Genomic DNA, 26376 nt, shown 5'->3' with positions numbered 1-26376 from the left:
AAATAAGGAAATAACCTGTATGTCTGTCCATTAATAGAATAACTAAACAAACTAATATATTCATACAATGGAATAAGAAGTAATAATAAGGAATTACCTGATAGGACGCAACAGCATAGGTGAATCTCACAAAACACAGAAGAGAACAAGTCATGTGATTCATATGAGTTCTCAAATAGGCAACCCTAATCTATGACAATAGACATTGGAATAATAGTAGTCGCCTGCAGAAGGAGGGCTGCGATTAGCTGCGTGGGGGTGGAGGGAACTTTCTGAGGTGAAAGGGAGTGTGCGTCCTATAAGTCTATGCACGTGTCAAACTTCCTCCGACTGCGCCTGGGATTTGTGTGTTTCACTGGGTATACATTTTAACTTAAAATTGATATATTTCTATACACACAAAATAGAGATTCTTGTAGGGTAAACTTGATCAACCTAGTATTCATCTTGAAAGATTATTAAAACATGGCAAATTTTATTTCATCTTTACTCCCATCCACCCTCTGGATTATTTTGAAGCAAACATTTCAGTATAAATCTATAAAGATAAAGAGTCTGAGAGTTTTTTTTTCTGTTACTGTCTGGCTATCTTTTCTATCTGCCTCCCCATGGCCAACACCATCCCCACCACCAGAACCACCTTCATCTGTTGCCTCCTTACTGAGCTCTTGCCTTTCCAATTCATTCTTCATATAGCAGCCCCAGGGATCTTCAGAAATCCAATGTGATTATGTCATCCCCTTCAGCACCCTCCTTAAAATTCTTCAATGACATCCTAATGCTCTAAAGGTAAATATCAAAATCTTAAAGAGCTGTATTAATTTCTATTGAAACACAACAAGTTATCACTAACTTAAGGGGCTAACCCCATTTAATATCTAACAGTTTCTGTGGGTGAGAGGTCTGAGCATAGGGTAACTGGGTTCACCATTCAGGGTTTCACAAGGCAGAAATCAAGGTGTTGGCTGGGGCTGTGGCCTCACCTGGACCTCAGGATCTTCTTCTGAACTCATGCAGGTAGTTGACAGAATTCATTTGCTTGAGGTCATAGGACAGAGACCCCCATTTTATTGCTGTTTGTTGTCTGGGAGTGCTCTCAGCTCCTAGAGGTGCCCTCAGGACCAGGCCACAGGGGCCTTCACGACACAGGCAGCTCACAACACCGCCAGTTGCCTTCTGGAAGGCTGGCAGGAGAGTGTCTGCCGCAGCTGCTTGTCCCTTTCAAGAACTCACCTGATTACATCAGGCCCTCCCAAGATCATCTCCCTTTTGATTAACTCAAAGATCAAAAATCCTAGTTACATCTCCAAAACTCCCTTGATATTTAATGTAACATAACTATAGGTTGCTAACCCATTTATAGTCACAGGTCTTGCCTACCCTGACTCAAAGGGCAGGGATTACAGGGCATTAGCATCTTGTGTACCATCCTAGAGTTTTGCCTACCACACAAATGCTTCCCAGCCCTGCTTGGACTGGCTTCTGCCTCCTGTTGGGTCTCATCTTGCTCTACTGTCTGCCTATCCTTCTCTGTTCTGGCCCACGACATCCTAGCTGCTGTCATGTTCCTGAAAGTCTCCTGCTCTCTCCTGCCTCAGGACCTTTGCATTTGCTCTCTCTCTGACTCTTTCTCTCTCCCACACCACACTGTTCATCTCATTAAAGCCTATCCTTCCTTCAGTTCTTAGATCCAAAAGGACTTCCCTATAGGTCAGCCTTAACAGGTCAGATTCATCTGAAATATGCTCTTAGTACACTGAGCCCTCTTCACAGAACTCCTCACCTTGTGTTAAATACTTATTTGCATGATCACTCAATCAACATCTTTCCCCTTCCCCAATATACTGGAACTAGCTTGAAGGGAGAGCCTGTATATACTTTTGTTTTATCCCTAGTATCTATCACTTCACTTGGCACATGGCAGGCCTCAAGAAACACACGTTGGACATATGAATCAGCCTCAGTTTGCTTGAGCGTCTGTGATACGAGGGACTGGATTAGCTTACTAGTGATTCTCCAGCAATCTGTGATTCCAAGATCCAGTTCAACCATTCAATTTACAGTCGGGAAAGTGGCTTAAAATATGAAGTGATTTCCAAATATTTGGTGGAGCAGAGGACCTGCTGCCCCAACTTTTTCTCCGCACAGCTCTGGGGCACATTCTGGCAGCCAGTCAGCCATTCATTGGTTCCTTTTATTTTCCAAACCCCAGGATGCCTGAGTGAGATTTCCCATTTACAGATGAATTGGCTCTTCAGCCAGGACGACTGTCCAAGTGTGAATGCAGTCTTTGGATGATGTTTGTTGGCCAACTCAATGTGACCTACTCAGTGAAGAAAGACAGTCCCATCCTACTTGTTGGCAGCCAGTTGGGTGATACTGTGGGAAGAAGTCGTAGTGTGCTGGCAGCCTCAGGGGAGGACTGCTTTGTCATTGTCTGCACTGGGAGTGTGTCAGCCTCCTTTCTGGACAGCTGTTACTGCTCGTTAGCCTACAATGGACACGGAGCAGCAGACCACCCGAATGGAAGTCTGTTTCCTATTTGCCTGTCGCCATGTGGCCTGTCCACCTCAGCTGTGTGAGGAGTGCCAGATGCCTGAAAGGAATCTAGGGACAGAGAAGAGTTTCTCCTCTGCATTATTCTCTTTAGATTTGAATTACTGATGAAGTTTGGAGAGGAACAAAAGATCAGGATGATGCTTGGTGTCATGTGGCTTCTAGAGGAATCTGGATGTGTCAAAGGAGGCACTGGATTCTCAACGGAGAGAAACCAACCTTGTAAGAAAATAAGGAAGCAAGAAACCCAGGTGTGTGTGTCTTGATGCCATTTGGCATTCCAAGGTGGGAATGTAAACTGGGTTCTCTCTGCCAAGGGGTACTGGGATCTGACCTCTAGTAGCTCTGGATCTTTAAGGCTAGAAGTACGAACAATGTGATATATATATATATATATATATATATATATATATATATATATATATTTTTTTTTTTTTTTAACAATGTGATATTTTAAAGCTACTGCCAGTTATTTTCCCTGTAAGAATAGAAGCAAAATTCATCTCTGGAGTAAGGCTGGTCTTTTATTTTGTGAAAAACACAAAATTTTGGAGTACACAAAGGCCAAGTTAAAGTCCTACCATGGAGCAGGCAAATTTGAAACAAGAGAAGTTCAATCAAACCGCTAAACTATGTGGCATGACTGTGTCCAATGATGGAACAAAGTTGCAACTCCCAAAAGTTTTACGTGTATGAGGGGAGTGGAGGGTTTGAGTTTTAGGATGCTGGTGATGGTGGGAGGGGGGTTGCCCCTCAGTGTGACATGGGCAGGGAGCGCTTTAGCCAGGAGCGGGATGCTGGCAGGAGGGCATGCTTGATGGACCCCAGGAGCAATGACAGCTGATATCCACTTTAAAATGTACTCCTGGGTCACCCCATATGAATGAGTGAAGTTTCTTGAGTCATCAGTAAAAATACCCGATGCTGTCTAATCAAAGAAGAACATTTTGGAAACAGATGTTGGGAAACTCACAGGAGTGGCAGAATAAATAGACAATCAAGAATCAGAAAAGTGGAAATAAGCACATCTTCTGAAAGATGGAAGCAGGAGTTATGTTCCTTCTCTCTTGGATGGGCTCGTCATGTGACCCAGTGCCCCGATTCTGTCTCTGTTTAAGCTTTAGTTCCAGGTAGACCGGTGATTGCCCTGCTTGGTAAGCTATTTCTGTTCCTGGGTCAGTCAGTGACGTTGGGGACAGAGAGGCACAGATTTGGTTGCTGAGGCATGGTCTTAAGCTGGCAGCTGCCTCAGTGTGGTTTCCCTAAGGCAAGTCATCAGAAACTTTGTGGAAAGACTCTCCTCCTCCACTACCATATGAAAATAAGGAAGAATGAATGTCCACTGATCAGAGCTCTCCAAATCTTTACAATTACATTATTTAACTATTCTTTACGTTTTGTTCTTATAAAATGAAACTCAATTTTTAAAGCTTTTCTTAAAAAAAAAAAACAAAACTATTTATTTGAGAGGGGAGGGCAGATGGAGAGGGATTAAGCAGATTCCGTCCTGAGCGTGGAGGCTGAGGGATGGCTCAATCTCATGACTCTGAGATCCCAACCCTGAGCTGAAACCAAGAGTTGGGTGCTTAACCAGCTGCTCCACCAGGTGTCCCTTAGAAAAGTTTTCCTAGGGATGCGTGGGTGGCTCAATGGTTGAGTATCTGCCTTTGGCTCAGGTCGTGATTCTGGGGTCCTGGAATCGAATCTCACATCAGGCTCCCTGGAGGGAGTCTGCTTCTCCCTCTGCCTGTGTCTCTGCCTCTATCTCTGTGTCTTTCATGGATAAATAAATAAAATCTTTAAAAAAAAGAAAAAAGTTTTGCTAAATTTGTTCAGTTTAATAGACAATAGTGCAGGCATATACTTTATGTTTTGTGTTAAATATGAAGAAACTCATTTTGTCTATTGTTAGCTCATCCTAATCAATTCAATAAAGTTTATTTTATACATTTTATACCTACTTTATGCAAAAGAGTGTGTGATTCTGGTTATATTGTACTTTAATTCCACAAAAATTACTATTTTTACCTCAATCAGTACCTTTCTGGAAGGAAGTGACAAAATCTAAGATTTGGCTTAAGCCAAAATCAGTGTTTATTGGCTCACATAAGTAGGAAGGAAGTCCAGAGGTGGTTGGCTTCAGGCACAGTTAGATTCAAGAACTAAGAAAATGTTATTGGGGCTCTATTTTTTTCTTCATTCTTGCTCTGATTTCCTTTGAGTGTTAATTTCATTTTGTAGACACACTCTCTCTAATAATAGAGCAGATTGTCATTAAGTGGTCCCCATGCACAGCCTTCTTCCCCAGGAGCCCCAGTAGAAAAAATAGCTTTTGTTTTCCAACATGCACATATAAACTAAGGGGAAGAATCTGGATTGGTCTTGGTCCTGTCTCTGACCAATCACTATTGTAGGAGGGTGGAGCACTAGTGTCCCGCCTGGGCCACCTGCCTGCTCCTGGGGTGGTGAAAGGTGGGAGGTGGGTGCCATGAATCACAATGATTCTTAGCCTGTCACAACCATGGGAATGGAAGGAGTACCATTCCCCAGTAGAAAATAGGGTTCTGGAGAAGGCAGTTCCACTTAATTTATATTCTTAATTCCCAAATTCCTTTTTTTGAGATGAATCTTAGTAATCACTTGTCTCCACCTCATTTTTAAAAATCAGGAAACAGACCAATACAGTTGAAGAGACACTGGTTAGTTATTCATTTGACAATGCTATGCTTTGCAGATATAACTGTGGCCAAGATGATTGTAGGCCCTACCCTCAGGAAACATTTTATCCAGTAGGAAATATATACAGACAAGTAAAGAGTCTCCTACAATACCTCATGGTAGGTGTTACTGACAAAGTAAGAATGAATAGAATTCTATGGGAGCACGTTAAGAGGGGCCACTCACCCAGTTTGAGAGACTGTCTGTGAGGAGGAGATGTCAATACCAAGACCCAAAGAATGGGCACAGAAACTAAGATAATGCTAACTGCTATAACAAACAAACCCCACACTGCAGTGACAGCATAATGGAAGTTTGCTTCTCATCCATGTAACTACCAATGTGGTTGGTCTGTGGGTGAACTTCTTCACTGTAATTCAGGGATCCAGACTCCTTCTAGTAAAGGGCTTGGAGTCCTTTACTTCCAATTGTCAGATGAGAAAATAGGGAGAAAAAGATACACCTACTTCTTAACCCACTCTGGCCCACAAGTGACACGCATGCTTTTTGTTTTTTGTTTTTTTTTCACATTCCATAGGTAAGACCTCACAGGGCTCCACCTGATGCAGGCAGCTTAGGAATATAGTTACTGATTTGGTAGCCACAGCCTAGCAAAAATTTTACAATACAAAGGTGAACATGAAGCTTTGGTGTCCTTAACTCAATGAGTTAGCCAAACAGGGAAAAGATTTGGTGTCTTAGCTAAAGGATGGTATTTTTTTTTAAAGTAGGCTTCATGCCCAGCATAGAGCTCAGTGCAGGGCCTGAAATTATGACCCTGAGATTGAGAGCTGAGCTGAGATCAAGACTCAGACACTTAACCGACCAAGCCATCCAGGTGCCCCAGGATGGTACATTTTTTAAAAGGCCCAGAGGTAAGGAAAATGAGGATCCAACTGGAGTAGGACTGCCAGATTTATCAAATAAGAATGGAGACTTTCCAGCTAAATTTGAATGTCAGATAAACAATCAATAATATTTTAGGATAAGTATATCCCGAATATGCCAAAGGGATATACTTATACTATAAGCCAGTCATTGTCTTTGTGAAATTTACATTTAACCCAGCATCACACATTTTATCTGGCAATGCTCCAGGTGGAGAAAGAGCAGATTATTCAGAGTGACTGTATTATAGGGATTGAGTGGGAGGGAAATGGGGATCCTGAAGCTGGAGAAGGTGGCATGGGTTAGGTTTGTGATGGTCCTTGTAAGCAAATAAGACAAAATTATCCTGAGAGCAGAGGGAAGCTATCAAAAGGTTTTAAGCAGGGGAGAAAGTGTGAGACATACTCGGATCTGCATTTTGGGAAATTCTAGTGGTGGTGAAGAATGTGGATGGATTACAGAGGAGATTATGAGAGGGGGTGACCAGAGGCAAGGAGGTGGTAGCCAACATGGGACCAAACCCAGGTTTCACGTCTTAGTCCATCTATTCAGGATTCTGCAGAGTTTTTTTTTCTCTCTCTCTTTTAAAAGATGTTATTTATTTATTTGACAGAGAGAGAAAGAGAGAAAGCGCAAGCAGGCAGAGCGGCAGGCAGAGGGAGAGAGAGAAGCAGCCTCCCTGCTGAGCAGGGAGCCCGATGTGAGGCTCGATCCCAAGACCCCAGGATCATGACCTGAGTGCAAGGCAGATGCTTAAGTGACTGAGCCACCCAGGCACCCCTGCAGGGTTCTTAGAAAGCAGTTTAGGACAGTGGAAATAGCATGGGCGGGAGACCTGGGGTCCACTCCTGGACAGCCGGGTAGTCACTAGAACTTTCCAGACCTCAGTGTCCCCATCTCTCACTTCCTCTGGAGCTCTGGGACTCCACTACTCTGTAGATGAGTCTCCTCCATCTCTGTGTTCCAGGTCCTCACACACTCTCAACACTGAAAGGCTGAGTGTCTCGTGATCAAAAGTCAGACCCTGCCTGGCTCTTGCACTTATATAACTGTCGGACTCTCCACCATGTTTTATTTCCATCAACAGTTTGGTGCTATCGGCTCCAGCTGCCATTGGCAAATCCATCACGTTAAGCCGCAAGAAGTCACACCTGTCAGGCCCAAGCTGTTTATCTCAATAATTCCCCCGCATAAAGCACAAACAGGGGACTATTTATTTTCCTTCCTGACATACATAAGGCTGTTAAAAGTCTGAGTGTGCTGGCAGTTTACATGAAGCTAACCTTAATTGCATACTAGAGCACCATAAAAGGAAGATCAGGCCTCATTAGCTAGGGACCAATTTTACATTTTTTTCCTCTGACCGAAACTGTTTAAAAAGTGTGGGGTACTATCTCCTCCCAGCCAGACATAAATTTCAGTGCTGTCAAAATGCCCTTTGCTGATTCCAACTTTTCTCATGCTTAAAAATGTTCAGTGTGTCAACTCGGGCTACAGAAATGTTATACTTTCCCTGGTTACCCCCAAAATCTCTCATATTCACGGCTCAGCCTCATTTACCCAGAGGACATGACCCTGATCAAAATTTTTTCATGATTCAGACTTAATGAAAATACTTTGAGCCCTCCTCATGGAAACATTTCCGGGCCTTCCTATTGTTTGCGGGGCACTTAGGCCATGACAGGCACACTGATCAGCTGTGCCTTAGCCTCAGTATCCTCAACTGCAGTCTGAGTGTCTGTCCCCTGCCTGATGGTGGGACAGGTCTCAAAGGCCCCATGGCCACTCTGACCTCCACTGTGCACCATCTCTTCATTGGCCGGTGCCTGCAGCATCTCTTCATTGGCCGGTGCCTGCTCAGCTACTGGGAAAATTCTACAAGGCTGGCCACCGTTGCCTGTGAGAGCTCCGCTCCCGGCTGCTCCCAGGAGGCAGTTGGGGTATTTTTGCCGAGTCCTTCTCCCTAGAAACACCTCCTCCCTGAATCTGTGCCTTGCTTTGCAGCGAGGCGCCTCCAAGCACCCCTGTGCATGCCTGTGTCTACAGCCCCATCAGCCAGACTTGTGGGCCTGGGGCGTGAAAGCTGTCTTTGGTTTCTTCCACACCCCTCTCGGGTCTCATTCCCCTCACTCACTTCCGACAAGCTTCTCCTTCCTTCCTTAGGTCTGTGTAAAACCAAAGACACGAACCTTGAGATCTTTACAGAGTAAATTAAAGCTTCTGTCTCCAGGGATGGAATGTATGCAGCAGCCAATGCGTGTGGAATGTGTGCACCAGGCGCTGCCCTAAATGTTTCTCCTAGAACAGCTCATTTAGCTTTTGCAGCAGCACCAGGAGGTCGGCTTTATGGTTATCTCTGTTTAGAGATAAGGAAACCTGAGGTAGAAAGATGTAAGTCATCTGGTTGGGAAGTGGTGGCATGATACACACCATGCAACACGGAGTCTCAGATGATAGGGTATGTGTGTATCTATCCTAATAAATTGCAGCCAGCAGGTCATACCAGAATCCTTGAGAGAGGTAGTACGGTCCCCTTGGTCCTGAGAGGTACCAAGCAGCAAGATCAACCTCAAAGCCAACCAGGCTCATGCCAGGCATCTGGAACTCACTCAGTCAGGCATGTCCACCTTCCAAAGCTGAGGTCTTTGAGGGCACCCACAGCTCAGCTCCAGAAGCAGATCCTTCAGTGTGCCCACTAGCCGCTGTACAGTGTGTAATTCAGCCGACCCCTTCCCTAAGAAGCTAAGGTTGTGCAGACTGCTAGGGTTGGAGGGAGGGCCTCTAAGACTTGCAGCTGAAGGACTGGGTTCCCTTTATGCTTTATTTGCTGTGCACCCTTGGGCAAGCACCTCAACTTTCTGGTTCTTATTTGCCAAATGGATATTTGTTCATTTGCCAGAGACAAATTGGTGAGAGAAATTGTATAGTGTTAGGACTGCAGATTCCGGAGTGCAGCTTCCCGGATTTATATCTTGGTTTGGCACTTGTCAGGAAAGCTGGGACCCCTGTAGGGCACCAAATTGTCTCATGCCTCAGTTTTTCCCTTTGTGAACGGAGGGTGATCATGGGGCTGACCTCACCAGCGATGTGCAGACAGCAGCCGGTGGTCAGGCCCTCAGCTCCAGTGCCTACGCAGCAACGGACGAAGGTCAGCTAGTCTTGCTAGTTCAGCCTCCATTCTCAGGGGCCTGTACGTTTAAGGCTCTGCATCTGTAACATTTGCCAAGACAAATGAGGACACGGTCCCATCCTATGAGCTCCTCTAGCTCTCGAGTGGGCTGACAAAGTCAATGGAGAGAATATTTGATGCAGTGTGGAGCTGCATGAGTGTGGGTCAAAATTTTCATGGTTTCACAGGGCTGTGGATCCAATGAAGACATGGAGCACAGTGGCATAGAATGGACTAGAGGGACTGGATGTCTAGCCAGTAAGATCATGTGGCTTAGACGAGTCACTTCCTTTCCCTGTCTCTAAGATGAAGTGTCATTGTACAAGAAACACTTCTGGGGTCTCTTTCAGCTATAACCCTCTAAATTATTATTATTATTATTATTATTATTATTATTATTATTATTAAAGGGCTTGCCTTTCCTGCTTCATGCGAAGGACTGCACAGGACCCAGGAATGGGAGGTTCTGACTGGTGGGTTGCTGTAAATTGAGGTTTTGCTTTGTGCTCGTTGGTACATGACCTAATATTGGGAGAGGGGACTCAGCCTTGCCAGGGATTTTTCTTACTTTTCAAAAGAGGTGCTCATTAATCCTTTTTTGTTATTCCCAATCATGTCTTCCAAGCCATTGTAAAACTACAACACCCTGAGGGCTCCAAGTTTTAGAAGCTCGCCCTGGTGTTCCCCACAGGGAAGCTGCCAGTGGGCCTTAGAACGCTCCCCAGGATGTCTGCTCCCATACATGCACAGCCTCAAGTGCTGCTTGGGTGTCTCTGGCCCTCGGATCTTCACTGGCTGATCCACATGATGGCCTAGAGGGGCAATAGGTGAAGCAGGATCCCTGGGAAGCTCCTTTCTCTCTTTTTTCCTTCTTCATTTCCTACCTTTCCATTTCTCTATGTGCCTTTCTGCCAATTTGTTTGGTTTCACATCCATAAATATGAAACATCTGTGGAGGAACAGTGGCATTGTGCTTTTCTCTCTCGCCAGAGGGTCTGACTATGAGGTATCTTCTTTCCTGTATATTCTAATTTCCCTTTCTTCTTTCTTTCTTTCTTTCTTTCTTTCTTTCTTTCTTTCTTTCTTTCTTTCTTTCTTTTTCTTTCTCTTTCTTTAAATCTACAAAGTGTAAGGAATACAGGTACTGGAGTCAGAAACCTTTGTGTGCTGTGTGACCCTGGGTGAGCTACTTAACCTCTCTGAACTTCAGTTTTCTCAAAATCATCTACACTCACTCACATTGTAGTGATTGCTTTCTAATTTTCCCTCTTCTAAACCACTCTTCTAGGGCAGATGGATGGAGCTTTATAAAACACAAAGCAAGTCTTTTTATCTCCCTGTTCAGTATCCACTTGTGGTTTCCCAAAGCACTTAGAATAAATGCTAAGCTCCTTGTCTAGGTCTGTGAAATCCTGCATGGTCTTACCCTGCACCAGGTGCCTCTCCCTCACTAGGCTTCCCCTGCCACATAATTATTGCCCCAGGGCCCTTGCATATGCCACTCTTCCATTCAGGATAGCTTCTCTCTACTCTTCACCTACAAGATCCTTGATTCCCAAATCTCAATCTCATCTTCTGAAATAGATCTTCTTTGACTCCTTCCCCAATCTAATTTGTGGCCTGTGGTTACATTCTTTTTTTTTCTTCAAAGATTTTTAAATTTATTTATTCATGAGAGACACACAGAGAGGCAGAGACACAGGCAGAGGGAGAAGCAGGCTCCATACAGGGAGCCCGATGTGGGACTTGATCCCAGGTCTCCAGGATCATGCCCTGGGCTGAAGGCGGCACTAAACCGCTGAGCCACTCGGGCTGCCCCTGTGGTTATACTCTTTTAGAAATCTATCTATCGATCTCTTATGCCTAACATAAAATTCACATCTTAGCTTTTTTTAAAAATAAAAATATTTAGAGAGTGCTGGGGAGGAGCTGAGGGGGAGAGAGAGAATCTCAATAGACTCCTCACTGCGTGTGGAGCCTGGTGCAGGGCTTGATCCTGAGACTGTGAGATCATGCCTTGAGCCAAAATCAAGAGCTGGATGCTTAACTGACTGAGCCATTCAGGCGCCCCACCATCCTGAGCATTTTTAAGTGTGCAGTTCAGTTCACACTGCTGTGCAACCCTCACCATCATCCATCTCCAGAAATTTTTCGTCTTCTAAAATGGAAACTCTACACTCATTAAACAATACCTCACCATTCCCATCTCCCCCCAGGCCATGATCACCACCATCAAATTTCTGTCTTTGAGAATTTGATGACTCTATTCTCACATAAGTTGAACCATACAGTGATGGTCCTTTTGGGACTGGCTTATTTTAATTAGCATAAAGTCTTCAAGGTCCATCTGTGTTGCAGCATTTATCAGAGTTTCCTTCCCTTTTTAAGGCTGAATGAGGTTCCACTGTATGTGTAGACCACTTTGCTTTATCTTTTCATGGGTGGACTCTTGGGTTGCTTCCATCTTTTGACAATTGTGAATAATGCTGTTAAACATGAATATGTGGTTATATTCCTTTATAGCACCTTGTACTTTTCCTACAGATCTTGTGAACTTATTCATTTATAGTCATAATCCTCTGGTAAACTTTAAGCTTTGTGAAAGCAGGAACTGTTATCTGGTTTGTGTACTATGACATATCAACCACCTTCACGATGTCTGACATGCAGTGTTATGATGGGGATCTCCAGAGCTAGCCTGTTTGTGTGCAATCCTACCTCTACTACTTAGTAGCTGTGTGACTACAAGCAAATGACTTAAGCTCTCTGCCCCAGTTTCTTTTTTCTTTTTCTTTTATTTAAATTCAATTTTCCAACATATAGTCTAACACCCAGTGCTCATCTCATCACATGCCCTCTCAGTGTCCGTCACCCAGGCACCCCCCACCCACTTCCCCTTCTGCAACTCTATTTGCTTTCCAGAGTCAGGAATCTCTCATGGTTTGTCTTCCTCTCTAATTTTTCACCACTCCGTTTCTTCCCCACTTCCCTTATGGTCCCTTTCACTATTTCTTATGTTCCACATAAGAGTGAAACCATATGATGATTGTCTTTCTCTGATTGCCCTATTTCATTCAGCATCATACCCTCCAAATCTATAAAGAACTTGTCATACCCAAAAAACAAACAATCCAGTCAAGAAATGGGCAGAAGGCATGAACAGACATTTCTCCAGAGAAGACCTACACATGGCCAATAAGAACATGAAAAAATGCTCTGCCTCAGTTTCAATGGGAATAAAGAGAGTACTTGCCTCCTAGGATTATTGGAGGGAATATGTGTAAAGGGTTTAGAAGAAAGCCTGACCTATAGTAAATGTTCAATAAATGTGCACCATTATTATCATGGGAGATGCTCAAATATTTATTGAGTCAATATGTGAACCAAGTGAAATGACATTGGAGGTGAATTTATCCATTTCCCTCATCTTTCTGCTCTTCACACAAGGAGCAGACGCTAATGGAAGGTAATTCTCCTGCATCTCTGGATGCTCATTAGTATGCCATTAACAGGGCCTATCTCTGAAGACACAGTTCTCAGCCGCCCTGCACATTAGGATGACCTGGGGAGCTTTAAAAAGAATCTTGAAGCCTGGGCTTCCTCTACACCATTAAATAAATCGCTCTGGGGTTAAGTCTGGGCTTCAATATTTTTAAAGCTCCCTGGGTCATTGTAAGGTGTAGCCAAGGCTGAGAACCATTGATCTAGAGCCTGGAACAAAGCTGTGAGGTACCACCGTAGGGCTGGATGCAGGGGCTCAACTGTTGAGAATCTAACCATCCTGGAATTTGGGGGAAGCCTCTGTAGTCTTACAGAGGAGATCTGTCATTTACAAAAGAACCACACATGGCTGGTGGTCATATTAAAACATGTTCAACTTTACTAGAAAATCAAAGAAAGGTAGATTAAAAACTGAGGTGAGTATTCATTTGCTTCTCCTCAGATTGGTACAGATTAAAAAACAAACAATAATACCTAAGATTTAAGGTTATGAGGAACTGCTAATGAAAGTATAGTTGGGACAATCTGTCTGAAGGACATTGTGGCTTAAAATATGAGATATTTAACTTTAAAGGTTTTCACCTCTTAGACTCAGCAGTTTCCTATCTGGGAAATTATCCTGAGGAAATAGCCAGCATATATTGACATACTTTTCTCTGTGAGAATGACCACTGCTTCCTTCTATGCAATGGAAACATCAATATCCATTCAATCATACTGGTTTACTGAATTATGTGCCCCCTCCCCCGTTATAGAATGGAGATTAGTATAGGTTGAGTCTGTGCCCTTTGGATTCAAAACACTTGGATTTGCTTTCTGGTTTTGCTATTCATTGGCAAATAGCAAACCTGACTGTGCCTTGGTTTCTTCATCTCACTGAAAGAATAATAATATCATATGCTCTGTAGTGTGAGAATTAGGTTAATAGTCTATACGGACAAAGTCTGGCACACAGGAAGCCCTCAGTTTCCATGTATGTTAGCTGTTTATCAGTGGTAGTTGCGTGTTACTATTAAGCCAATCCTGTGGGATTACATGCATGGCAAATATTTATGATATGACACATTTCCTAGATTTCTGAGATGCCTATTTTAACAAATTTGACATGTCTGTCATTGGGATATCTCTGACAATTGACAGTATCTTATAATTGCCAGAGGCCTGGCTGTAGCCAAAATGTAGCTTTTCATTGCCTGTGTACGGGCAAATCTCAAAAGTGCCAGTGTTAGAACTGGCAGACTGGGTATTAGTGTTTGGGTTGGAAAAAAATTGTGACAGTAATACTGGAGCAACTAGATGAGTGGATGTGATGAATCAAAGGAAAATAAAAAATAGGCAAGGTCTATATAACTCTATAGCTAGTTGAAGAAGCCAGAATCAGTGTGTCATGAATTGTTGTAAGAAATGCAACACTACCACTGTTTTTTTTTTAAAAAAGATTTTATTTATTTATTCATGAGAGACACACACACATACACAGAGAAAGAGAGAGAGAGAGAGAGAGAGAGAGAGAGGCAGAGACACAGGCAGAAGGAGAAGCAGGCCCCATGCAAGGAGCCCGATGCAGGACTCGATCCTGGGTCTCCAGGTCACGCCCAGGGCTGAAGGCAGACGCTAAACCACTGAGCCACCCGGGCTGCCCCCTACCAATGTTTTTGATGTGACAGAGCAAGATGATGTTTGGAAGAATACTGACATTGATAACGGAGACAAAAAGTCATAGACAAGTTGAACTCCAAATGAAGATTAGTTCTAGGAAAAACTATTTTCCTTTTTATATGTATGCAAAGATAATATGTAACAATCTAAGTCTCTATGAGCCCTTTAAGTAAATTATAAAGTATTTTTTTTTTTTAAATATTTTTTTAAATTTTTATTTATTTATGATAGTCACACAGAGAGAGAGAGAGAGGCAGAGACACAGGCCGAGGGAGAAGCAGGCTCCATGCACTGGGAGCCCGACGTGGGATTCGATCCCGGGTCTCCAGGATCGCGCCCTGGGCCAAAGGCAGGCGCCAAACCGCTGCGCCACCCAGGGTTCCCGTAATTATAAAGTATTTTTAAGTGATATGTATCGCATCATAGTTAATAGGCAGCACTGTTATTTCTTAGTGATCCATAAAATAATGGCATGTCTTAGCATTGATGCTGTTTCAGAAATAATGAAATGTAGTCCTAAGTGGCGAGAGATGTCGGTCACAGAACAGCATGTGTAGCATCTGTAATATCTTTTTTTAAAGATTTTATTTATTTATTCATGAGAGACACACAGAGAGAGGCAAAGACAGAGGCAGAGGGAAAAGTAGGCTCCAAGTGGAGAGCCCGATGTGGGACTCGATCCCAGGACCCCAGGATCACGACCTGAGCCAAAGGCAGACGCCCAACCACTGAACCACCCAGGTGCCCCACATCTGTAATATCTTAAGATACATGAAAGGGCCTGTACACATGTTTACATATGGTACTGTTAGGACATTTGGATGGAAATTATTAAATGGTAAATTGGCGATATTCAACTGAAAGTATATAGAAGATATGTCATTCATCTGTTTATTTAATAAACCTTTCTTGAGTGGCAATCCTGAGATGGTTCCTGTGCCGGTTCTTGGACTTATACAGATGAAACACATCACCTTTGCCAGTAAGGTGTTGGATCCCAGTGGGGAAAAGCAAGAAGTCTACATGCAATTATAAGCCAGTGGTAGATGTGCCACCACCCAGGTAATCACAAGATGAAGGTCCTGGACGTGGCAGTCTGGGGGTCATTTGCAGAGAGAAAAGAACTAAAGCAATGGGAGGGGATAAAGTTATCAAAGAGGGAATGGGAAAACAAAACAAAACAAAACAAAACAAAACAAAGAGGGAATGGGGGGGCAGCCCAGGTGGTCCAGTGGTTTAGCGCCACCTTCAGCCCAGCCCAGGGTGTGATCCTGGAGACCTGGGATCAAGGCCCACATCAGGCTCCCTGCCTGGAGCCTGCTTCTCCCTGCCTGTGTCTCTGCGTCTCTCTCTCTCTCTCTCTCTCTCTCTCTCTCTCTGTGTTTCTCATGAATAAATAAATAAAGTATTATAAAAAAGAGGGAATGGGCTTTGCCCATAGCCTGTAGAAAACTCTTGTGTTTAAAGACTGAAAGGAGAAAGAGAACAAGGAGCTAGTTCTAGTGCCAAATGCCATGCCGTTGATGACACACTGTCCCATTTAATGCTCACAACTTACTAGGAAGAATTACTATTTATTTATTTTTAAAATGGAAAACCAAGCCCCTTAAAGTTTAAGAAATGTACTGATGGATGTTGCTTAAATTATGCCTTTTCCACGAGACTTTCCCTGACCATCCTTTTTAGAATTGTGCTTGCCCTCTGCCTCCATGACACCCATCTGCTTAACCTTCTGTATCAGCCAGAGTATTTCTCACCATCTGATGTATTGAATTATTTCAGTTATTTATTGTTTGCAATCTGTTTATGCTGCTAAAACTCCATGTAGGTCAGGGATTTTTTTCTTCCTCTGTTTTGTTTAATTGTGGAATACCTACCACTTAGAATAACATTCTGTCACATGGTATGGCCTCAATATTTTCTTTCTGTTTTTAAAGATTTATTTTAATTAATTAATTAGAGCAAGAGAGAGAGTGCTAGCGGGGGGGAGGGATGGAGGGAGACAATCTCAAGCAGACTCCCCATCCAGTGAGGAACCTGACTTGGAACTTGATCCCATGACGCATGAGATCATGACCTGAGCTGAACGAAACCAAGAGTTGGACGCCTAACTGACTGAGTCACCCAGGTGCCCCAAGGCCTCAATATTTTCTCAGTGAATTAATTAGCTAAACAGCCAGCACAGAATTTGAATCTCCAGTTCCCTGGTGATTAAAACTACGAGCTCCATTTACTGAAGATGAAATGGACCAAGGAGAGGTTAAAAAGGCAGAAGAAAGGTCAGCGTGCAGGAGCTCTGCAAAGATGGTAACTTAAGAAGTAGGTAGACAAGCATCACTGACTTAAGAGGAAAGAAGACTGAGAGCTTTGAGCCTATTTAAGGAAAAACATCATGGGGTCGTGACTCTGACCTCTTTCTGGGTAACTGAGATGCGATCCATGTTGTAGAGGGATAAAAATATCCCTAGGGTTAGCTAAGCCCATTACTTGGTACTTTTCACACCTGGCAGAGATTCTACCTCAGAAGCTATTGATCTGAGTCATCTGGAGCAGGGCCTTCTGGGAAGTTGTTGACTGCATGCAGAACCCCGAAGTTTGGGTTGCCACAAATTTTGGGTTGCTGTCCAGAGAAAAGGAAGAGTTTCCTATGCTTGCATTTGACCTTGACCAAGCTCTGTTTGGCTTGCCAACAGAGACTTTTGGGAAGGCTTGGTAGTTGTGTGACAATAAGAGTTAAAGTTCATCAGCTGGTTTATGGCCACCGATAATTGGAATATTAGTTGTTAGTTTTTGCTTGGGGTTGATGGAAACTTTAAAACTCAATCTCTTATTATTTAACTAAAAGTTGATAGTATTAGTGGTATTCACATGGCAAAAATCAGATGTTTTTGTATAGGTAAACAAAACAAGTGACTTGAATTGAAAAAAAATTACTTTTTTCCTGATTACATAATTTACATATGTACATTATAAATAAAAATGTTACCATGACCTATCCCATCTATTTAACATTGGCTAACATTTGGGTGTCTATCTTTCAGACACTTTTATACAAATATTTATGAATTTTTATGAAAATGAAAGCATATTATGACCTTAACTTTGTAAACTGCTGTTTTCTTCCACTTTGCATATTTCATACATCATTTGTGCCAAATAAATATTTCCTGTATGCTTGCTTAGGTGAATTAATAATCTCCAACAACATAATTTTTAATAACTTGAGAGAATTTGCTTTGTATGTTTACCATGATTTCACTAATCCTATATGTTGAATATTTCTATTATAAATTGCTTTGCAATTAATACTCGTCTTAGTCCATTCAAGTTGCTGTCAGAGAATATCACAGATCAGGTGGCTTATACACAACAGAAATGTATTTCTTACAGGTCTGGAGGCTGGAAGTCCAAGATCAAGGTGCCAGCTTGGTTGGGTTCTAGTGAGAGTTTCTGCTGGATTGCAAACTGCTAACTTCTCTTTGTGTCCTCACCTGGTGTAAGGGACGAGGGAGCTCTCTTGGGTCTTTTCTATAAGGGTGCTAATCCCATCATGAGAAGTCCATCCTCATGACCTAATCACTTCCCAAAGACTCCACCTCCAAACACTGCTGCAAAAGGGATTAGAGTTTCAACATATGAATTTTGGGAGGGGAGGACACAAACGTCTGTATAGCTGTGCTCATATAGCTAAATCTTTGGTATGCTCAGGTATATCCTTAGTATAAATTGTTAGTATGAAGTAGAATTATTGAAGGGCACCTGGGTGGCTCAGTCAGTTAAGCATCTGACTTGATTTTGGCTCAGGTCATGATCTCAGGGTTGTGAGATCTAGCCCTGCATCAGGCTCTGCACTGGGCATAGAACCTGCTGAGCACTCTCTCTCCTTTGTTCACATTTACATGCTCTGCCTCTTTAAAAGAAACAAATAGAGTAGAATTATTGGGATAAAGAATATATACCTTCACAAGGCCTGTTTGCCTCTTGGCTTTCAAAGCTTTTTTTTTTTTTTTTTTTTTATAAAGGATCTAAGTGTGCTAATAGTAACTAGTAGTGATATTCTATAAGTAAGTTATAAATAGAAGTGGCCAAAGAAGCAGAAACAATTAAAGGCAGGCTCGATCCAATCCTTAATCATAGTATGTATTAAATAGTTGCTGCATTTTAGGTGCAATATGTCCACCTTTGTGTGTGTGTGTGTGTGTGTGAGACACACACATACATGTGCTTTTGAGCATATACACGTCCTCATGATATTCTCACGTAGGCAAACAAAAGCTAGCAGTCTCTGCTTCTAAGTAGGCTCCTTTCTTAGTCTCGACCTTCCATTTTGGGCTGGAGATGGGTATCGCCCTCTGCTGGCATTTGCTTTCTTAGGACATGCCCAGCTGGGCTTCCTCCTAGACCCCCTATCTCCCCAACCCAGTAAGTGAAATTCAGGATCTAAGGAGTATTCTCACCAGAAGATCTTGGATCTAAGGTAGGAGGCCCCGCCATCCGTATGCTACAAAAAAGAGATATTTTTCTCCTCATCAATAGGCTTCCCAGTGCTTTCTGGAAGTCCCTTTTCTGCCTTTCTTCCTCCCTCCCTCCGTCTCTGTTCTTCTTTCTCTTCACGCTATAGCATTTTCCAAACAAGAAAATGGAGGATTAAAAGAAGGAGAAAAAGGCTACATTTAATGCCAAAAAACAGGGATAAACTAACACTGTGCAGCAAAAAGCCCCCAGAGCTCTTATAACGTCTATTTTCTGGGCAATGGAGAAGCCCTGTTTGCAGCTTAAACCCAAATTGTGATCTTCAGGAGCTGCCGAGGAGTCGGAAGCTAGAATAATGAGATCCACACAGGGCTTTGGCAGAAAGTTGAGATCTAAGTGGCAGCTCCTGCCATAATTACTCATGAAAAGCTAGTTACAATGGCAAGTTATTTATTTGATTTTTAATCGTAAAAGACTTCTCTAGGTTTGTTGACTTGGAGACCAGAGATAAAGCTGGCTTTCTTGTAAAATGACTGCAAAAACACTCAAGGAAAACCATTCTATTCTAACCTGGAGGCTGGTTGGAAGGGCTTTTATCAAAATGTTATTCTTTTCCAAAAGGCATTTATCATTTTCAACAAGGCTTCGTCTTGGTGTCATAAAGTGAAGTCTTGCCTTGGGCAGGTTAAACTAGCAGCATTCAGGAAAAAAATAATCCCTTTGACTGCATCCAGGGAGCTGTCACTATGATTAATTAGCCCCCACAGTCCCAGGTGGGTGATGAGGACCAACGCATTCTCACCTACTGTTTGCACTTAGTCAATGACACAGGCTTGGGCTCAGGTCCCCTGCATGTCATCCTCATTCTGCGGAAATGGCTGCCCTTAGTCCTATCTTAGCGGAGTCCATAGGAAGGTTTTAGTTTAAAACCTGGAGAGGCTGGAGTCTAGACTGGCTCTGTGCCTAATCTGCTCTGTTCCCTTGAGCAAGTTTCTTGGTATGCGTTGGCTCTCAGTCTTCTCAAACTTAACATGGTTCCTAAAGTCCCCTAATATTGGGCCGCTGCCTGCCTCCCCAACTTCATCTCCCTGTTCCCCCCCCCCCCCGAATAGCACAATACACCCCAGCCTTATAGAACATCTTTCAACTCTTTCAACTTTCCCTTCAATTCCTCTTGCCTCTAGCCATTATCCAAGTCCTTCCCTGATCTACTCCCGAATAGGTTTTGCTTTCCTTTTTTGCTTGGCTAATGCCCGCATATCCTTCAAGCCTGAGCTTGAATGTAGCTCTCTTTGTGAAATCTTGCTGGATCCTCCTCTGGTTAGTTAGGTTACTGTGATAATTCCTTCCTTAGTACTCGATTTTTCCTTAAAGTAGGCCTTACCACTCATATGGGGGTGGCTTGATTCATGCTAGCTAGCTTTTGGCCTTCTTGAAATAAAGGAATATGTCTATATTTCTCATACCAGTAGATGTGGCACCTAAGTACATTGCGCGGCAAGTGGGAGAGGCTCAAAAAATAATAAAGGGATGAATAAAGAGATTAAATAAGGGAAAGAGTATTAGATGAATGGCACACTTTAAGTATAAACACTATCTTAGTATCCTAAACTTTGCATTATTATCGCCCACCCCCACCTCCACTCAGAGGTATGAGAGTTGTTGGACATTTGATAAATAAGCACTGACAAAGATCACTAGGAATTAGCAATGTTTTTAAATTAATTTGTATTTTAGCATCAACATATGTTTGAAAATACTCATACATATAAGTAGTGGAATACTCCATCAAAAACTAAAACTTGTGTTTTAAAAATTATTCCTCAGTGTGATAGGTCATAATATTGCTTTTGGAAGCATTGAAAGTGGTGCCTCCCGCACACCTCCCTTCTCTCCCCACCCAATTCTTCCTGTTGCAGTGGGTATGGAAATCTCACACCCACTTGGAAAGTTTCTCTTGGAAGAATACACCACTTTTGAGTCACCAAGAACTATTATTATTAGTAGTAATAGTAGTAGTAGAGTGTCATGATTATTATTGCCCCATAGAAGGGTAATATACAGCTCCACAATTTGGAGAAAAGTGTTTTGAAGGAGTAAAGAAAAGCTGCTTGACCCTGGAAAGAGAAGAGACAGCAGTTTTAGGTGCAAGGGCTGGCAGACATCACAAGACATCCTGACTCCGTGCTTCTGGGAGGGCTTAGACTTCAAATAAGTTAGAAAAGCTGGGACCTGAGCTCCCAGCATGTAAGCCTAAGCATTGCAGAGCTGAAACCTGCGTGGCTAGGATCCCTGTGATGCACGAACTGCTGTGAGGGCAGTGAGCTGCCAGGGATGTTAGGTATTGGGCCCTCAGGGCCTATCTTCAGTGGCAACATAGTGGCTGATAGGTCCCTCATTCCTTCTGTCCCCTTGGGTGGAAACCAGGTTATACTCTGTGGACTGTAAGAGTCCCTGGGGTTCTTGGACAATGTAAGGGAAGGAATTGCTGAATGGAAGAGAATGGATTTTCTACTAATAATTTTATAGAGTTTGCTCCTGAAAAAGTAGCAAGAATTTTGAAAAAAAAAAAAGAAAAAAGAAAAAGTAGCAAGAATGAGTTTTATGGGTGGGGAAAATACCTTGCACAAAGGCAAAGAACTGAGAAAATGGGGGTTTATGGGGGAATGAGAGTAGCTCAGCTAGTTGAGTTCATAAGGGAGAAATAAGTTGGGAAATGAGTTGAGAGACTGGGTTTTGGAGTCAAACAGACACACGGCCCTTTTCTCTCTCTTTTGGTGATGTACATGCTGATCTCTTCCCCCCCCCCCCACACACACACTGTTTTATTATAAAAAGCATCAAAATACTGAAAAAATTGTAGTTATTTTATAGTGAACATATATCATTAAATTCTATAATTGACAATTTCCATACTTGTTTTACCATTTACCTGTCTATTCACTGATCCATTTTTTAAACGCATTTCATAGTAAGTTACACATATCAATACAGTCTCCTCTAAATCCTTTGGATGCATGCCATGAACTAGAGTTTGGTATTTGTGATGCTTTGGAGAATTTTCCATTTGAGATAAAATTTACATACATGAAATACATAAATCTTAAGTGTACCATTTGGTGAGTTTTGGTGAATGTGTCATCCAATGCCCTATCAAGATATAAAACATTACCATCTCCCTAGGAAATTCCTTCTTGACTATTCCCAACCATTTCCTGCTCCTGCACCTTCAGAAGCAACCATTGTTCTGATCTTTCTCTACCATAGATAGCTTTTCTTATGCTAGCCTGATCTATCTCCACCATAGATTAGTTTTGCCCGTTCTAGAATTCTTAGAAATGGATTTTTTTTGTTTTATACTTTTTTTGTGTAAGGTTTCTTTCAATTTTTTGAGATTTACCTATTTTACTGCTTGCCTTGGTACTTCATTCCATGTTATTACTGAGAAGTATCTTTTTGTATACATATACCACAGTTTGTATACTCATGCTCTTATGGATGGACACCTTAGTTGTTTCCAGTTTTTGATGTTTTTTAAAAAAGATTTTTAATGTATTTATTTGGGAAAGAGAGAGAATGAGCATGAGCAGGGGAGGGGCAGAGGGAGAAGGAGAAACAGGATCCTTGTTGAGCAGGGAACCCAAGGCAAGGCTTGATCCCATGACCTGAGCTGTAGGCAGGCACTTAACTGACTGAGCCACCCAGCTGCCCCTCAAGTTATTGACTATTATGAATAAAGTTGCTATGAACATTCTTGTACAAGTGTTTTAGCAGAATAAGTTCTTGCTTCTTTTGGGTAAATACTTAGGAACAGAATGGCTACGTCTATCAGATAGGTGGGGCACAATATACTATCTCACTTTCTGGTACATCTGATGCACAGAAACACTGACTGCATATTATGTCAAGAATGTTGGTATTATGAACAGCCTTGGAAGATATGGTGTCTCTACCTCCAGATTCAGGAGTATCTTTGTTTACTGTCAAGTATAATGAAGATAATGTCTTCTTCCCAGGCAAATGCCAGGCGGGCTTAAAGCCCATTTTAGAAATTTTGGGTTCTCTAAGATCCTCTCCAAAAGCTTCCCCTCCTGCAGTCCAATCCACTATGTATGCAGGTGTCATCTGGTCCCCTTCTCCTCACTCATTAAAATCAGGGCTTAGAGGAACAGCACTGGCTGATACTCTAGCTATGTTATCACTGTGAGTAATAAACTGTCCTTTGTCTTTAAGTCAAGTCTTGTGACCTCTTCCAGAATCCAAGAAACTGTGGAGGGCCAACTTATTAGAGTGAAGTTCAGTAAACTCTCAGACACTTCAGTTTTTGCAGGTGTTTGGTTAGTGTTTAAGAAACCTCTAACTTTATCTTCTTTTTTCAAGCTTGAGTTGTATATGAATTTAGAATGAGTGCATCAATTTCTACAAAATAGAACAAGAAAAACACCTGCAGGGATTGTTGTTGTTAACATTTATATATCTTGTCTCTTCTAACTATTAGAGGACAATCGTTTATTGTTTCCTCATTAAGTGATTTATATATAATTGAAGTTAATGGTTTCTTGCTAATGTCCTTTACAAAATTGAGGAAAGATGCTTCTATTCCTAGCTTGCTGAGAATTTCTTCTTCTTTTTAAACGAAGCTCTATGCTCAACATGGGCCTTGAACTCATAACCCAGAGATCAACCCAGAGATGCTCTACCAACTGAGTTATCACAAGGAAATATTGAATTTTGCCACATGCTTAGAATCTATTAAAATATCATACATGTTTTTTCTCCTTTATTCTTTTAATATATTGAATTGCATTGATTACTTTTTGAATGTTAAAACTTGGCATTTCTGGGATACATTCAACTTGTGCATAATGAATTATCCTTTTATTGTACATTGCTGTGTTCAATTTGAGAACACTTGGTTAAAGATTTTACATCTGTACTCACGAGGAATATGTGTTTATAACTTCTTTTTTTGTAATAACTTTGTCAGGTTTTGCTTTAGAGTTATGCTGGTCTCATGAAATGACTTAAGAAGTATGCCTTCTTCAATTGTATGAAGAAGTTCAGATAGTATTTTTTCCCTTAGACACTTGGTATATTGCATCACTGAAACCATGGACTAGAGTTCCATTTGTTGGTTGTTCTCTGATAATGAGTTTAATTTGTTCAATAGGTCTGTGACTGCAGATTTTCTGTTTCTTCTTGTGTCAGTTTCTAGTCATATTTTTAAAGAAATTTGTTTCATTTAAGTTGTCAGATTTGTTGGCTCAATGATATGCTCATAAAATTCCAATATTATCATTTTTATGTCTGTAAGATCTGTAATGCTAATCCTTACTCTTGCTTTTTTGATATTAGTACTTGGTGTTCTCTTTCTTTTTTTGTTCCAACCAGTTTTGCTAGGAATTTATCAATGTTTGAGAACCTTGTCAAGAATTCAACTTTTGGCCTTGTTAATTTTCTCTGTTGTGTTTTTTTAAAATGGATTTTTTCAAATCTTTATTCTTTCCTTCCTTCCAAGTTTATTCTTATTATTCTTATTATTTTATTATACTCTTTTGTTTCTTACATTGGGACATTGGATCATTGATCTCAGACCTTTTGTCCTGGGCTGAATCGTCTTCCTTTTATCCATATGTTGGAGTCCTGACCCCTAGGACTTCAGCATGGGGCTATATTTGGAGATGAGTGAGTAAGGTTAGAGGAGGTTAACTAGGGTGGATCCTAATCCAATATGACTTGTATCCTTGTAAGAAGAGGAAATGAGAGCACAAATGGATAGAGAGGAAAGATTGTGTGAAAATAGAGATAAACTGCCATCTATATCCCAAGGAGAGAGGCCCCAGAAGAAACCAAACTTGTTGACACTTTAATCTTGGACTTCAGCCTCTAGAATCATGAGAAAATAAATCTCCCCTGTTTAAACCACCCAGTCTGTGGCCTTTGTTATAGCACTCCTAACAAACTAATGTACTGTTTTCCTTCTATAATATAACTGTTTACATCTATAAACCTTTCTCTGGGCCACAACTATCAAATTTGGATATGTTGTTTTTTCTTTCAATTCAACAAATTTTCTCACTTCCCACATCACATGATTTGTTCTTTAACTCATGGTTGATTTGGAAGTATGTAAGTTAATTTCCATGTATTTGGAATTTTTCTCTGTATCTTACTGTTTTTGATCTCCAATTTTATTTCATTGTGGTTAGAAAACCTACTCTGCATTATTTCAGTCATTTTACATGTATTTACATGTATGGCCTCATATATGACCTGTCTTGCTGAATATCTACATGCACTTAAGAAGCATATGCATTCTACTGTTGCTAGTGTTGTGTTCTATAAATTATCAATTAGGTTAAGTTGGCTAATAGTGTTCTTCATATCTTCTATCTTTGCCTACTTTTTTGTCTAGTTCTATCAATTTCTGGAAAGGGCATGTTAAAATCTCTAATTCTGATTGTGAAGTTGTGTATCTCTTTGTTTCCATCAAATTTTGCTTCATGTAGTTTGAAACTCTGTTATGAGGCACAAACACATTGATGATTTTCAGATCATCTTGAAAAATTGAACATATCAACATTATCAAATGCTCCTCTTCAACTCTATCATCCCCCTTGTCTTGAGGTCAACTTTATTTAATATTAGTACTGCCATTCCAGCCTTCTTTTTTTTTTTAAGATTTTATTTATTCATGAGAGAGACATAGAGAGAGAGAAGCAGAGACACAGCTAGAGGGAGAAGCAGGTTCCATGCAGGGAACCTGACGTGGGACTCGATCCCAGGACTCCAGGATGATGTCCTGGGCTGAAGGCGGCACTAACCCGCTGAGCCACCCAGGCTGCCCCATTCCAGCCTTCTTATGCTTACTGTTTGCATGTCAGTAATCTTACAGTCCTTTTACTTCATTCTATCTCAGTCCTTTTATTTCATTCTATCTTGGCTTCATATTTAAGTTTATCTCTTGTAGACTGCATATGGCTGGGTCTTGCATTTTAAATTTGTTCTAGCAATCTCTGCCCTTTAATTGGAGTCTTTAGTTTGTTAATATTTAACTTTTTATATAGTTGAACTTGGTACTGCACTATTACTAGTTGTTCTCAATTTTTGCCTTTTGATTTTTGTTTCTATGTTCTTCTTTTCCTGCTTTCTTTTGGATTAACTGAATGTGTTTTTTAGAATATTTTATTTTTTGACTATTTAGCTGTATTTTTTTTGCATTTTTTAGTGATTTCTATAGGAATTACAACTGCACATCCCTAACTTTTAACAGTATAATTAGAATTAACATTGTTACATTTTATCACTTTCCCATCCTTTCTGCTGTACTCCTCATGTATTATATCTACGTATGTTATGAACTCCACAATACAATATTGTTTTTTGCTTTAAGCAATTGTATGTCCTAAACA

The sequence above is a fragment of the Vulpes vulpes genome, chromosome 16 (genome assembly GCF_048418805.1).
Source record: "Vulpes vulpes isolate BD-2025 chromosome 16, VulVul3, whole genome shotgun sequence".
In the NCBI taxonomy this organism is placed as follows: domain Eukaryota; kingdom Metazoa; phylum Chordata; class Mammalia; order Carnivora; family Canidae; genus Vulpes; species Vulpes vulpes.
This window is presented reverse-complemented; position numbering follows the sequence as displayed.